The 16,187-nt window shown below is 41.1% G+C and overlaps 1 protein-coding gene across 2 annotated transcripts in view; it reads right to left on the bottom strand.

The window, feature by feature from the left end:
• The window catches only part of zgc:109889 (uncharacterized protein LOC553542 homolog), a 44,434-nt gene extending 32,111 nt beyond the window's left edge, over positions 1–12,323 (bottom strand). The window contains exon 1 of one of the 2 annotated variants that reach the window (XM_017710279.2): positions 12,033–12,323. The gene's annotated coding sequence lies outside the window, so the exon portion shown is untranslated. The remainder of the gene's footprint in view (positions 1–12,032) is intronic. The other variant, XM_017710280.2, reaches the window with a different exon arrangement.
• Between the last annotated feature and the right edge of the window lie 3,864 nt (positions 12,324–16,187).

The raw sequence follows: 16,187 nt of genomic DNA, 5'->3' as shown, positions 1-16,187 counted from the left end.
ACTATATATCAGTATTGGTTATAGGTATCAGTACTCCTATCGCCAGTCCAACACTATGTGTAAGTGCCAGTGTCAGCAACCTTAACAATAACAATAATGCAGCATGTTGCCCACCTCTATTAGAAACACTATTCACACCACCCATCTTCCAGCTGTCGTAAAGAAGCTGCAGTCATATGTTTAAGTGGTCTTTCATGAAGCTGCTTTTAAATGGCTGATGCTGTGTGCATGGAGGACAGGAGAGTAGGACAGGCATGTGTTTGGATGGCAGCACTCCCAAAATCCTCCCCCACCTCCCCCAATCCCCATTTTCCACGGGCCTGGCAGAGGCCCTTTGATGTGTGTATCTGGGCTGCGCTTTCTCTCTGGAAGCTCCTCTGGCCCAGCTGAAATGAGCAACCCCCACCAAAACGAGAATGGAAATGTGATTGCTTTTTCCGGCCCCTAATCCAACACGCGCAGAACTGCCCCGAATCCGCAGAACAGAAAACAAGAGAGTCATTTAAACAAGCAGAGAGAAAGCGTTGCCATGGTTTCCTTTCATGTCTTCCAATTTTTTGCTTCATCAAAAAGGGAGGAAAATCACTGAGATAGATGAAGCTAGAATATGAAAGAGGGTGAAGAGAAAGAAGGACAGGGGTGGTCAGACAGAGCAACACAGACACTGACACCATCATGAATATATAATAGATAGATAGATAGATAGATAGATAGATAGAGAGAGAGAGAGAGAGAGAGATACAAAAAAGTGCAAACGAGGAATAGGAGGCGGAAAGAGATAGAAAGAGATGGCGAGAAAGAGAGGGAACGAGAAGGGAGATAGAGTGATCTAGAGAGAGACAAAGAAAAAGAACGTTAGAGAGACAGGGAAAAAGAGAGAGAAGGAGAAGACAGAAATGGAAAAAGATGGAAAGAAACTGAAAAAAGAAAAAACAGATGGAGAGGAAGTTTGACAGAGATAGGGAAACAGATCTAGAGAGAGGAAGAGTGTGAAAGATAGAGGGAGCAAAAGAGACAGGCAAAGAGAGAAATACAGAGAGTGTGAGAGCAAAGAAGAAAGATGAAAAAAGGCGAGAGATTATGAAACAATGTGAATAAAACATGTGGTGCAGCAGGCAGCCTCATAAAGCAGAAAAACACAGATCCATTATCTCACACACACATACAGGCTTGGAGAACTTGTGCAGCCACAGATTGCCTGCAAATGGGTGAATGTGCAGAATCAGATTTTTCAAGGTCAAGGTTATTAGATAGAGGAAAGACTCTTCATCCCACTAATTCTGTTTCTTTCTGAATCCATTAGAGTTTCACTCTCATATACAAGCTTCATGAAGTGTGTTCAGAGGTCGCAGAGTTCAGACCTACACTGTGTCAGTCTTTGGCAAAGTGGCTTCTGCCCTGCTCAGCTTCTGTGGGGAAGGATTATTCATTACATTTACACTATTCAGCTTCTTTTGAGCCAAGTTCAGTGGTTTTTAGTATTAAAGCCTCTAATTTTGGATCACTTTTCTCACTGCAAACATGGTTCCTCATGCATCTTCTGGAGGTCTGAGTGAAGGAGGAGTAAATCTTGATTTGTTTAGACAGAACATATTTTACAGCAGTCATTATTCAGAGGAGTTGGGACAGGAAGGACACGCATTTGGATCGACTTCGGTGCTGGAGCACTTGACTGAGGGATCAAACGAGTTCTGGAATATCTGTTTAGGGGAAGATACTCAGGTTTCAACATCAACATTTCTCCAGCTGTGAAGAAGTATTTCAGGTCAAGGAAACGGGTCAGTCCATGTGAAATGGCTAGGGCCTAATGATTCAGAATTTCTGAACTGTCTGAGAGAATGTGCCGTGTAACAACTCTAGATATGGTTTAGCCTATCTAATGAAAGTCCAAGTTAGATCTGTTTTTGATTAGTAAGGCTTGAAGAATGCTTTAGGAAGCGGATTGTTTATATCTGCAAACATCTAGAAGAGGGAGCTCTCACTGGTTTTCTCATCAACAGTGAAATAAAGTGGAAACACTATGCTTTGCTGTTATTCCCTTTCTAGCGACATGTCATTTCAATTAAAGCCAGTCTACTAATTTTCATGACTTTCTTTCTTCTGTACCTGTAGTTTTTGAGGTGTTTTATAAGGAACTGACAGAGAAAATGCTGATGGTCTTTTCTGTTGAGAGATTTTTTGAAATGTTCGAGTCAGGTGAGACCTGCTGGCACAGGTAAAGTCAGAATCTCTTAAAGTACCAATCAGAGTTAGCAATGTAAAGCTACTCATGTGCTCGAGTGACTGCTCTTCTGCTCCAAGTACCAGACAAAATTCCCAGCAAGCAGCTTATTAAAGCTGTTCTAAACGTGATAATGGTGCTTTATGCACAGGTTTACACTGTTGTTTGTAGCACAGCTAGACGTTCCTTGCCATTTACATTCACCACCTGCCGCAGGACCCTGCTATACACAATTAAATTCATTTACAAGAGCACGATAGCTAACAGTCAACCTTAACTGTAGAAAAAAATGATATATTAGATACTTCCTCTCCAGCATCAAGGCTTTCCCCAACTGTATGCTACAAGAGTGGTGCACAATAAGACAAGCGAGAAATTCCTCTACAGTGTGCCCATATATATGACAATAACAGGAGCTACATTTCCAGAGCATGGTCCAGCTGTTAACTAACTAGCTACAGCTTAAAGATATAACATTAGCGATTCATTTAAAAAAATCAGACATGAGAGCTTCATGATAGCTTGAGTTGTCAAACATTAGCCTCAAACCATCATAAGATCTCTAAAATGACCATTAGACAGCTTGTTCACCATTTTACATGTTTTCACTCACCATTCAGTGACTGGTTAAGAAAAAGAGATGTGGTATTTATCTACCACTACATTTATTTATACATTTCTGAAATATAGAACTGAGTAACATGTCTTCCATGGCATATCTTAACTATTAAAACAAAATTGTGAACATTTGAAACCCTGTTGATGGGTCTTTAAAAATATTACGGTGATTAAGACTAAGGTGCCTTTTAAAATGTGATTAAGATCTAATGTGACTGGATGACTATGGAGGCGCTCAGACGACACATTTTCATTCTCTCTCAAGCTTGTTTCATTTCATCGCTGTCTATAGAGCACCACAGATGAAAAGAACTGCTTTACCCTGCGCAACTCGCTTCATGTTTTTAAACTGCACGGAACACCATCAACATTTTTTGCTGAGAGCAATGAAAGAGCACCATAAGTCAACACAGCTAACGAATCAATATCGAGAATGCTTCTTCTCTATTTTAGTCATTGAACAAGGAGATGTACAACATATACATATGAATTTTTAAGCATCCAAGCCAAAGCTTTTTTTCTATCTAAAGTCAAAGTCAAAAGTCCAAAACGTGTTAAACTCTGACTTTAAACCAATTCCACTGAGTGATCCATTTAAGAAAATAACCACATATCTAAGTTTCCTATTAATCTAACATTTTCTACACTATTTGATTGGCACAGTGACATTAGCATCCTTATTAACCTTTAAGATGACACAAGCTAACTGCAAGACAACACCCAATGAACAACACCTAATGCCCAACACCTAATGAACACGGCAGTTTGTCAATGCAAAATTCCCCTCACTCCTGCTCTCTCTCTCGTTCGTGGACTGCTGTCACCCAGTCACACACAATTAAATGTGGTGCCCTCAGCACAATTGCAACAAGTGAAGCGAAGGCCCACGTGAGCTGCAGTGTCCGCATTCCCCTCTGCGTGTGCTCATGTCTGGGTTAGGGGCTAATGCGGAGTGGGTCAGGCCCTGGAGCTCTGCTCAGGCCTGCAGAGAAGACTCCTGGCAGAAATCATTCTGATCTCAAAGCAGGTTAGTTTTGCTTATAATCATTCAAAGCAGCCGTGGTTCAAAAAGAAGGATTTCTTGGTTTAGCAGAATAACCTCAGCTAAAAGTGAGGTCTGCCCAATAATAATGAATTTTCCTTAACATTCCTCTTAGGGGGCAGTCGTGGGCTGGAGGTTAGGGAAGGTTGCCGGTTCGATCCCCAGGGCTGACAGTCCATGACTGAGGTGTCCTTGAGCAAGACACCTAACCCCCAACTGGTCCCCGGGCGCCGTGGATAGGGCTGCCCACCGCTCCGGGCAAGTGTGCTCACTGCCCCCTAGTGTGTGTGTGTTCACTAGTGTGTATGTGGTGTTTCACTTCACGGATGGGTTAAATGCGGAGGTGGAATTTCCCCGTTTGTGGGATCAAAAAAGTATCACTTACTTATAGGAGGAGGAGGAGGAGTTCAGCAAAACAAATGTAATTTTTAATGTATCCCCAAATACAGTCAATTAGCAAAGACAGGTTTGGTGTCTAAAGACCAACAAAATAGACCTTTTATATCAAAAATATATTTTGGGTGACAAATCACTTTTTAGCTACAATAGCAAGAACCAAACTTCAGAAGACAAACATGTGCTGACTGGTTTGAGGTTTTAGGGTAAGGAAAAAACTGAATTAGATTTTTCACTGAACCATTCCTGACTGTCTGGACAGTTCCAGTCTCAGAAGGCAGACACATGCCTGTTGTCAGAGAATCTGGTGTGTTTTGTCACTTAACATGGCCAAGAACTGCCTACTTTGACAGGAACATTCCATTTTACTGACATGCAGAGTAACCAACCAAAAACTCAACACACAACACGACATCAGTATGCAACTGACATAATTCTGATTGTTTTGGCCAGCTAAATATGCAAGAGATATCAGAGATATATAGTGGGGACCAAAAGTCTGAGATCTGGGTTTTTTTATTTCAAATAAACTTGAAAATAAACAATAAAGTTTTAGAATTTTGAAAATTTAACAGAAAGAAAAGTTAAAATGACAAGTAAAATTAAGTGAATCTCCAAGTCACTATTATTTGGTCTACTCAGCGGAGGCTTTCGCAAAAAGTTGTTGAGTCTGCCTGCTCAAGTGCACACTGTCATTAAAGCAAAAAAAGAATACTAAAATTTTGAAAAAAGCTAAGAGAAAAAAAATCCATGTTAAAATTTGAAAGATTCTATTCTTCATTCAAAGTGTTATGCTGATAATAAAATGTAAAGAAAATCTTTCCATTGAATTAAAAATGTACGCAAATCAGAAGCATCTATTTTCACTCGTGGTCTCAGACCTTTGGACCCCACTGTGTGTGGGAGATCTGAGCCTAAGACTGTCCTGAGTTTTGATTTGAGTAAAAGGGACTTGCTCTAAAGCCTGAAAAGCCTGAAATGTTTTTCGGACCACATGATACACCTCTATACATTAAGGTCACTCCTACATGCTAAAAAAGAAGGTACAGCTCGGTGTCTCAAAACCAAAAACAACATTTTATTAGTGAAGGTATGATGACAATAGTAGATAATTCACTTAAATCCTCTGAAAATGTTCCGTTTGTGTACCCTTTCCACGTCTTCACAAACATTACATTCGTTTGCTCAGGTTATGGGTCCGAAACACAACTGATGTTACAAAACGCATGCCCTTACACATTTCCACCAGAGAGGTCTCCAAATCCCCAAAACTCACATAATGTAGTTTTAACCTATTCTTAATGCTTAAAAGGGCTTTGTCAATAAGACGACTGAATTAGGTGGATTAAGCTGGGCCAACAGCCCAATTTTAATCCTTGTGTGTCCCTTGCGACAAATTTCCACAATCTGATGCTGTTTTCCACGTCAGGAGCTCAATTGGAAGCAGCTGACAGTGTGGAAGACCTGGTAGTGGGAGAGGAGAAACGCGTGAATGGTTAAGCCTCTGATCAAGTTCTGAAGTGATCGGAGACCCTCCGATATTATCAAACATGTTTCATATTCTCAGCTCAAAAGTTCACTAGTCCTGTAGTGAGAGATGACCAGCAATGCACTCCATGAGTGACTGAAACAACAGCCAATCAGAAAGCTAGAGAAGCACAGAAAAAGGTAGAGAGACACACATTCACATCGCCTGACCAGTGGAGTGCAGAGACATAGGAGCTGTGTGCAACACACAGGGAAATAAGGGCTGTTATCATGTTATAATGTCAAGGCACTCTCTAAAATTTCAAGTCAGCTACAAGTTTGCACTGAAATACTTCTCCAGCTCTCAGTGTGATATCAATGATTCTCAACCCCAATTTATTCCCCAGTTTGCTCTTTCAGTATGCATAAAAGCACAAACAGTAAGTTTAGCTTTTTGTGTCATGTGATCTGGGCAAGCTGGGATTTTCAGCTCTTATTCATAGGCCAACCTTGTTACATATGCTATACTCTCTCTGTCTCGTCGTCTAGTGCTAGTGCCCTCACGACAAAAAGACAGGAAATTCTGTGACAAACTGATGTTAGGTTTGTGAAGCTCTGCCTTTTAGAAATCTGTTAAGGTTTTAGGTCATGTAGAGTACGGCAAGCCTTAGGTGTGTTAGAGCGGGTGCAGTATAAGTATGTGCAGTATAAGAGGTGCTCCAGGACCAGGGTTGGGAACCTCTGTAGTGTTCAGTGATGTCACCAAGCTGTTGTTTGCAATTTTCAGTGTAATGATTAGAACTAATGAGGTTGGATCAAATATGATCTGACAGAGCATAGAGTGCGCAGTAAATTCAGTGAATTTAGCAAAGCAGGCCCCAGACCAGCCTAAAAGAGCACTTAATGTGAGTGAATAGGAGTTAATGGAGCAGACAGTTATGAGGCTAGTTATAATCTGCAGTGGGAAAGAACACATGAAAAGAGAGTACACAGATATCACAGAGGACATGGAGAATTGCTTTGGTTCCTCAAGCAATCTTTCATCATCAAGGAGTATTTCACGAGAGCAAGGGCAGGAGAGACAGCAAGAGGGAAGGATGGGATAAGTCTGGAGCAGACAGAGAAAAGAGGACATGATAGAGGACGGCGAGGGGTACACTGAAAGGAGGTGAAGAGCAGTGAGACAGAGATGTATTGTCTCTCATCCTGATATCAATTCTGCACAGATACTCTCCAATAACACCAAACAAAGCTTTGACTGTACTTTGAATGAAACTTTGAATTGATCTTTTGACTTCATTGTGAAAAATTATAATCTGATTTAATAGTAACTATTAGGCCAGTCATCAGTCCCTCTCATAAGTTCATAATCTACACAGTAGAGTACCAAATAATTAATAATAGTTGCTAATTGTGAATCTTAAAAAGATCAAATAAAACACCTGCATCTTAAGGGGTTAAAAGGCATACTCCAGCATTTTAACCTGGTCTCTATCTGTCCCACCTGTAGTGTACAGTTAATTACCACAGACATTTGCCTGTGGCCTGTGACAAAAAAGGAACAAAAAAACTGACTCAAAATATTCATACAACAGAAGCCAATAAGAGGCTTAACACTTCTGCAAAACCTGTATCTTTGTACAACACTTTCTGCAGTCAAAGGTATTTTTAAATTATATAGTATAAATTATAAAGTATAATTCACTTATAAATCACTTATATCCAATGTTTATTCATGGAATTAAGCAGGTTCCTATTTTGGGCATCTATTTGAGCGCGTTTAGTGTAAAATTGTCGTTTTGTTCATTACTAAGTACATGGAATCTGTGATGTTTCCATTTTTTTAAACAGCATTTGAGCAGAGCAGCTACCCTTTATAAGGTATGAAAGATTCATATTAGAAATGCTCCAAAATTGCCCAGAACAAAATATTTTTACATTAACTTGCACTAAAAATCAAGATGATTTTTGCCTTCTCCTGTAAAGTTACCACTTTAGAGACTTAGTTTTTTCGTTCCCTTTCTTGGAAAGAAAAGAAGACAACATTTTGTCCTCCTAACAAAGGCGGTAATAATAATATAATAATAATCATAATATAGGACTGACGTTTCTTGGATATGTCCACTCACAACAATGCGCATCCAGGAAAAAAGAAAAATACTGAAAGTGGGCTATAACATTTCAGAACAAAACCCTTCATTTCTTTAAGGTGTTATTTCCAAACAGTGGGGGGCAGCAGTAAACAGTGCTCACGGCTCAGTGATGTAAATTAAAGCACATATTAGGCGGAACACTTATTTGAGAGCAGTATAGGTGTAGTCTTCATTCAAGACTGTACCAACCAGTCCACCAGGTTCCCAGCATCCACAGCCCCTCAGCAATTCAAACATGTGACCACTTTACAGAGCAGCTGATGTCAATGGTGTGAAAGTTTCATGGGTCACATGGCTCTGTATAGAGCAGGATCTAGCTGGCATGCTTTGAATGGCTTTACACATTGCTGTTGCAGTCCATTATCCCAACACCGTGATAAATCCACACCGTCTCTTATTGGTGGCTGATGCAGCTGGACATCATCATCAGAGTAACCATTCCAAGTGAACTACAGCCCAATGAGTTCTGAGATGCACAGAACACAGACAGAATCATAGAATTGGGAGACAACTAATTTCAGACCTAAACATAGAAAGGAGTGGAATTTAAAGGCTGAGGGAGATTATAAAAAAAATTGTTATATTAAACATTTTATTTCATTCCTATTTTTGCACCCACTACCTTATAACTAAATTAATAAAAATAAACATCTGTATACAAACACAATAAATCAGACAGACTTTACAGGGCTCTAGTGAACCCTCTGACCTCTTCTTCACCACTCAGACATAAATGGAATTCTAATGCACTCCGAGCTGTGATTTATGACACCAGACAACAGTCAATCGATCGACATCATCAATGATCACCACATAGTCACCTGTGTGATGGCTATCATGTGACAGCACTCACTGCCTCAGCAACAGGACATCGATCATGTGCTGCTGCCCAATACTGCTGACTCAGCATGCCAGCCCCAAGGCAAAGCCAGGGCTGTGTGTGTCCGAGTGAGCTAATGGTACATTCCTAACAACAGCATTACTTACAGTTTTTACAAAAGGAAAAACTGGGCATGAATTGGCATGAATTGGGATGAACTGACCTATCCATGCTCCATTCACAAATGTGTTCTTTCATAGCAACCGCTGTGATGTTGGACAAGCCTTTACAGAACCTCTATTCAAAACAGACAAGGGACTGTAGCATACAGTTCTGTTTCATCCCATTCCTTTTCTTAGTAACAGCTTCTTAACAGTTACACATATTTTCAGACCTATTTCTTCTCCCAAGTTGTCTTCTCACAGTAGAAGGATTAACAGAAGCACCTGTGGATTTTTACAGATTTGAAACAGGAGTGGAGTTTGGTTTGCTCCTCTTTTGTAAAGACAAAAGAACTGTTTATCTGCTGGTGAGTGTTTTGGTGGTCTTCCAAGGTTCACAGAATTGGTAGGAGTCACATTTTATCTGTATATTTTAAGTCATTTTTTATGTTTTGAGCTCCAGTTTTGGAAACTCCACTTATTTTCAGCTGACTTCCCCTTCCATATGCAAGTGGACCATGTTAAACCTAACAATGTCTGAAACAATCCCTGAAAATTGAATAACTTGTACATAATGGTTGTTTAAACAGGAAATTAAGTAAATGAAGGGTGGTCTCTGACTTTGGTATTGTACTGTATGTTTACAGTATTTTTAGGTCTGATGCAATGTTGTGAACACAAATCGTGACTCCAGTTTTCTGAATACTGGAACAGTTGGAAGAGTTAACTGAATACTTGACTATATGTGCACATCCATAGTGGGTCTATGTATGTGTGTCTGTCAATGTGTGCCATGTGAAGCACAGTGATGGGGTACTCCTATTACGCACAGTGCTGATGATGCACCAGGTCGCTTGATCATCCCGCTTTGGCTGCTTTCAAAAGAGCCGCCATGCTTGCATTTTGCTTTTTAGGCTGCTCACAAAAGACCTTAAAGCTAAAACACAAAGCTTTTCCCACATGAACAGAAAGGAGCAGAGAATGGCCAATGGCCACTGCACATATAGGTACATGCATACAAAACAGAGGCAGAGGTAGCCAAATCCACAAGGGCTCACTGTTGGAAAACATAAGCTAACTTATTACACAGGAGAGGAAACTCACGACCTGCTTAGTGACCCCAGTGTGCTTCTATGTTTACATGTGTCATACACAGCTAAACCAGTGGACACGGCTCAGAAAGAAAAGCATGTTGGAGTTCTAGGACATGGAACTCTCCCAGGTTCTGGAATTCTCATTAAGAAGGTTCGCTCAAAGCAGAGAAGCTGAGAAAGAGCCTGCATTCAGCAACGTTCCTGGAGTAAATAACACACTGCAGGCTCTACCTCTGCCCGTCATAAAATAACTGCTGCAGCTCTTTTTCCCCTTTTATTCAGTGGAGTCAGCCTAGAACAGATCTGTGGAAAAAGAAACCTCTGAACGTTGGCACAGCTGCATCAGAATGTCTGGAGTTAGCCTTCTGATAATGTGAGGCCTGGGCACATATTCATAAAGCTTCTCAGAATAACAGTGCTGATCTCGGAGACCATCACTCCTACACTGAGAAGCTTTATGAATAAGAACCCTAGTGAAATGTATTTCTGCTGTAGCTCTTTTTTGTCTATTTAAACTGGTGAGATGGCCTGAAAAAGACACTATAAGAATTCAGCTACACCAGAATGCCTGGAGCTATTTAGTTATGCAAGGTGAGGTCAAACGTTACAAGGTCGTAGTCCAAAATCAAGGTGTGGACCAGATAAAATGTATTCATTGCTCTGTAACAACAATCACAGACCATGATACATTTCTGCAATTAGTGGTTAAAAGGCCACGTCAGCTGTTTTTAAAAATGTCTGCATAATTCAAATATGAAGCTGTAAACAAAGTAAAAATGAGAGTCCTGATATGACGTACTGTTCCTGAGAACTTAACAACCAAAAATGACCACACATGGTCATTGATAAGAACCAAACATCTGACAAGGTTATAGCCTCTAAGCTTCCTCCCAGAAAGTTATTCCACAAAATGGATACAGATATGCTGCCTGTAGCCTAAAACACTGCTTTACAATCTTTTAGACACAATGTATGTTTTTAAATATACTGATGGCAGAGAGGGAAATGCAGGGCATTATAAGAAACAACTGTTTCTTTTGAGATTTAATACCATTATACTGTACAGACATTGCATACAAAAAGTCAGAAGTCACCTGTAAGGCCCACTGTTCATTCTGGATATCAAATAAAATGTCTATAACTGAGTTGTTGACATCAAGACACCTGGTTCTTATTATCACCACTGTAAAGAGAGTTTCTCTACGATTTCATGGTAAGTCACACTTAATGACCTTGTTGATGTCTCAACGACTGACCTATACGGAAAATTTGATAAGTCGGTGTTATTCCCCTTTAACTGAATGTGGTGGACAGCATAATGAAGAGAAGCGCCCAAACAGCACAAATGGAGAAGCAGCTTTGCAAAGTAATAAAGGGACCAACTGTAGAGGACCTTTTCTCAGACATTAAGCACATTTGCCTTCGTATTATACGATTAACCAAAATCTCCAGAGCTAATTTGCTCCTAGGCCACATGCTGATTTGTTCTGAATTAAGCAGCGCAGCACATAAGCTTTAAATGTGATTTCAATGCAAACATCCAAATACTGTACACTGTTAACGTTACTAAAGGCAACGACCACATAACGTTACAAACAAACGAAAACCCGGTCATAAATAAAGTCATATAGCTGAAGTTGAGTTTCTTATTCGAACGTTCCGTTCCACCTTAAATTATACAGGCATCAGAATGTAACTGAGGCACCATTTAAGGTGGAACGGGAAGATTCGAATTAGAATAAACCAAGCCGTACTTCGTACCGCGGTCAGGTGGTAAATAACGGTGACCATGTTTCAAACAAAAGGTGGCGTTCAATAACTACAAGCCACGGACCTTAGGTTAGCTGTTACGCTAGCAGTCTCTGAAAAAGCGTTGTGTCGGACACTATTACAGATTCGTACATTTCACATTTTAAAAATCTCTGGTTCTAAATACACAACAGTCTCCCCACCTCAGCAGACGTGCGAGCATTAATACGAGAATACGAGGTTAGCTTTAGCTGCTTAGCTTCGCTGAATCCCCAAAGACTGTAAAACCGATTAACTGTGCATTTGGTTACCTGTGCAGGAGCAGACAGACAGACAGACAGGCAGGCAGGCAGGCGCTGCTGTGCCTCGCAGATTCGTTCCTCTCTTCGGTCGCCCTTTGTTTTGATTTTACATCGCCTCCTGCGCGCCGCGGCTCTCGCACTAACAGATGAAGACGGCAGACAGGGTCTGGTTTTGGGGTGTGAATCTCTGACTGATGCTCGCTGCCTCTCGCTGCCTCTCGCGTGTGTGTGTTTGTGTGTGTGCGCGCACAATCAGTGTGTGTTTCCCTGGCAGCGGCAGCAGCGGCGGCTACCCTTCTGCGACACTACGCTCTGCGCATGCGCAAATGTCCCAGCCCACCGCCTACCAACAACACGGAGCGATGCGCCACCAGTCCAGACATTAGAGACCGTTTACTTTTGCTTTGCGTGTTCTCAATGATGGATTCGGGTACTATATATTATACAGGATAGCACCATAGTCTTTTCTAAAAAAAATAAACAGATAGATAAGATTTAGAATTAAACAGGACAAAACAGCTCATTGCACAGCGGCCAGATTTAAGTCGTGGTCATGCCTTGGTTCTGTCGCTAGGTGGCGGTATTGTCCTAGCTTTTGATATGTTATAGATCGTCAAGGGCTGAGAAACACTGGTCCTGGAGGCCCACTGCCCTGCACATTTTAGTGCATTTTCTTGCTTTAACCCACATACTTTAACACAGTAATGGGCTGTGAATGAGCTAGTTATTTGGATCAGGTGTGTTAGGAGCAGGGGAAAGAAGTGCAGTACAGGCAACCACTTGGAACAGCTGAGAAACACATATAGATCACTGGTCACCTACTCTTCTCCTGGATATCAACTGTCCTGTTTTGTTCCGACCTGTATCTAACATGCTGCCCCATCTAACACTACTGCATCTGATCCATTCAATCAATGACTTATGAAGATGTTAATTAGCTGGAGCAGGTGGGGAAGATTGAGGTTGGAACAAGAATCTACAGGAAGGTAGCTCTCCAGGACCAAGGCTAGTGACCCCTGATGTAGATAAAGGGTCACCAAAGTTGTATGGCTGCAGGCTCTCATTCCAACCAAGGATAATTAATGAGTTGTTTGATGGTTGCAACCAACTGATTAATCACATTGCATCAGATGTGCTTCTGAAGCCACATTAGGCCTTGCTGAATAAGTCTGGTGTCCTCTGTTGTATTATATGTCCAAATCTGTACCATCTAAGGAGTGAATTCAGTTGCACACATTGCTGACACAGGCGTTCAGCTGTGTTCACACCTTATATCTGCCTGAAGATCAACTTCCCTGCAGAATTCTAAGTAGGGCTGGGCAATATGGCACAAAATGTAATATTGTGATACTTCCAGAAATTTTCATGAAACACACTGTCGCAATTTACATTTTTTTTTCAGACATCTGATCACTTGGGGGGAAAAACAATAGTGCTACATTGTAATAAAATACTATCAATAACTGGGAACACAATTATTTCTATTCAGTATTTGGCACTAAATCCAGGTAAACCGAACTAATTTTGTTTCCTTAATAATGTAACATGCAGTTGGTCAGTGCTCTAAAAGAATGGACAATATCCACAAAATGTTCAGAAAAGCATATTGTATTATATTACAACATAATTTATCATGATAATAACATATATTGTCATATTGCTCAGCCCAAGTTCCAACCTGCATCTAATAAGCTGCCTTGCCCCCTTACTTAACACATTAAGTAATTAGCTGGAGCAGGTGTGAAATCTAAAGAGTTCAATGCCTTAAAAAGCTGCCTCCATCCAATACCTTTGGGATGAGATAGAGTTGTGTTTATGATGCAGAACTGATCATCCAACATCAGTACCTGACCTCACTAATGCTCTTGAGGCTGAATACAGTAAATATTTTATTGCCATGTCCAACATCCATAGTAAAGCCTTCCCAGAAGAGTAGAGTTACTGCAGCAAAGAAGAAACAAACCTTTGTTACTGCAGCAAAGAAGAAACAAACCTTCTATTAATACCCTTGATTTCAGAGGAAACATTGTATCAAAGTTTGATACATCAAATCAAACCGATATCATGCGGCAAAGCTGGAGCATTCTTTAAATATTTATCTCTGCAAACTGTGTATAAGTTTTATGCTTGTGCAAGACATGAGATCAAAGCTCTCCATGCTGTAACAGTCTCTGCGATGTGCTGTAAATAGCCTAGAAAATAATAGCAATAATGCTAATGAGCTGATTTGGTGGACCAAGTGTGTTAGAAGTAGAGAAAACCCTAAAAGATGGACCTCCAGAACCAGGGTGGAGAAACACTGGTCTACAGAGTAAGAGTGTAAGTAGGAAACTTGCTTCTGATGATGTATCTTGAGGGTGGAACTTTAGTTAGTAGTTTAAAAAAACTACAACTATATATATATATATATATATATATGTATATATATATATATATATATATATATATAGTTGTAGTTTTTTATATATACACTGCTCAAAAAAATAAAGGGAACACTTAAACAACACAATATAGCTCCAAGTAAATCAAACTTCTGTGAAATCAAACTGTCCACTTAGGAAGCAACACTGACAATCAATTTCACATGCTGTAGTGCAAATGGAATAGACAACAGGTGGAAATTATTGGCGATTAGCAAGACACACTCAATAAAGGAGTGGTTCTGCAGGTGGGGTCCACAGACCACTTCTCAGTACCTTTCTGCTTTCTGGCTGATGTTTTGGTCACTTCTGAACGTTGGTGGTGCTTTCACACTCGTGGTAGCATGAGACAGACTCTACAACCCACACAAGTGGCTCAGGTAGTGCAGCTCATCCAGGATGGCACATCAATGCGAGCTGTGGCAAGAAGGTTTGCTGTGTCTGTCAGCGTAATGTCCAGAGGCTGGAGGCGCTACCAGGAGACGTGGAGGAGGCCGTAGGAGGGCAACAACCCAGCAGCAGGACCGCTACTCCGCCTTTGTGCAAGGAGGAACAGGAGGAGCACTGCCAGAGCCCTGCAAATGACCTCCAGCAGGCCACAAATGTGCATGTGTCTGCACAAACGGTTAGAAACCAACTCCATGAGGATGGTATGAGGGCCCGACGTCCACAGATGGGGGTTGTGCTCACAGCCCAACAGCATGCAGGATACTTGGCATTTGCCAGAGAACACCAGGATTGGCAAATTCGCCACTGGTGCCCTGTGCTCTTCACAGATGAAAGCAGGTTCACACTGAGCACATGTGACAGACGTGACAGAGTCTGGAGACGCCGTGGAGAGCGATCTGCTGCCTGCAACATCCTTCAGCATGACCGGTTTGGCAGTGGGTCAGTAATGGTGTGGGGTGGCATTTCTTTGGAGGGCCGCACAGCCCTCCATGTGCTCGCCAGAGGTAGCCTGACTGCCATTAGGTACCAAGATGACATCCTCAGACCCCTTGTGAGACCATATGCTGGTGCGGTTGGCCCTGGGTTCCTCCTAATGCAGGATAATGCTAGACCTCATGTGGCTGGAGTGTGTCTCGCTCCATCCACCAACGCCACGTTGCACCACAGACAGTCCAGGAGTTAGCGGATGCTTTAGTCCAGGTCTGGGAGGAGATCCCTCAGGAGACCATCTGCCACCTCATCAGGAGCATGCCCAGGCGTTGTCAGGAGATCATACAGGCACGTGGAGGCCACACACAATACTGAGCTTCATTTTGACTTGTTTTAAGGACATTACATCAAAGTTGGATCAGCCTGTAGTGTGTTTTTCCACTTTAATTTTGTGTGTGACTCCAAATCCAGGCCTCCTATTGATCCCAATCCTATTGATTAATAAATTTGATTTCCATTGATGATTTTTGTGTGATTTTGTTGTCAGCACATTCAACTTTGTACAGAACAAAGTATTCAATGAAAATATTTCATTAATTCAGATCTAGGATGTGTTTTTTGAGTGTTCCCTTGATTTTTTTGAGCAGTGTGTGTGTGTATATATATATATATATATATATATATATATATATATATATACACACACATCACTGCTGTAGGAAGAAAACGTTTTTTCAGTTTTTGACATAACTTGAAAATGCCTGTTGCCCTTTACGTTGTGTATAAATTTCATGAAGAATGGACTGATAGAAATGGTCCACAATGACTTGGAGTCTGATTCCACTGACTTACATTAAAAGTAAAC

Source organism: Pygocentrus nattereri, chromosome 2 (genome assembly GCF_015220715.1).
Source record: "Pygocentrus nattereri isolate fPygNat1 chromosome 2, fPygNat1.pri, whole genome shotgun sequence".
NCBI classification, from domain to species: domain Eukaryota; kingdom Metazoa; phylum Chordata; class Actinopteri; order Characiformes; family Serrasalmidae; genus Pygocentrus; species Pygocentrus nattereri.
The sequence above is the reverse complement of the archived record's forward strand: the minus strand, read 5'-3'. Positions and strand labels throughout refer to the sequence as shown.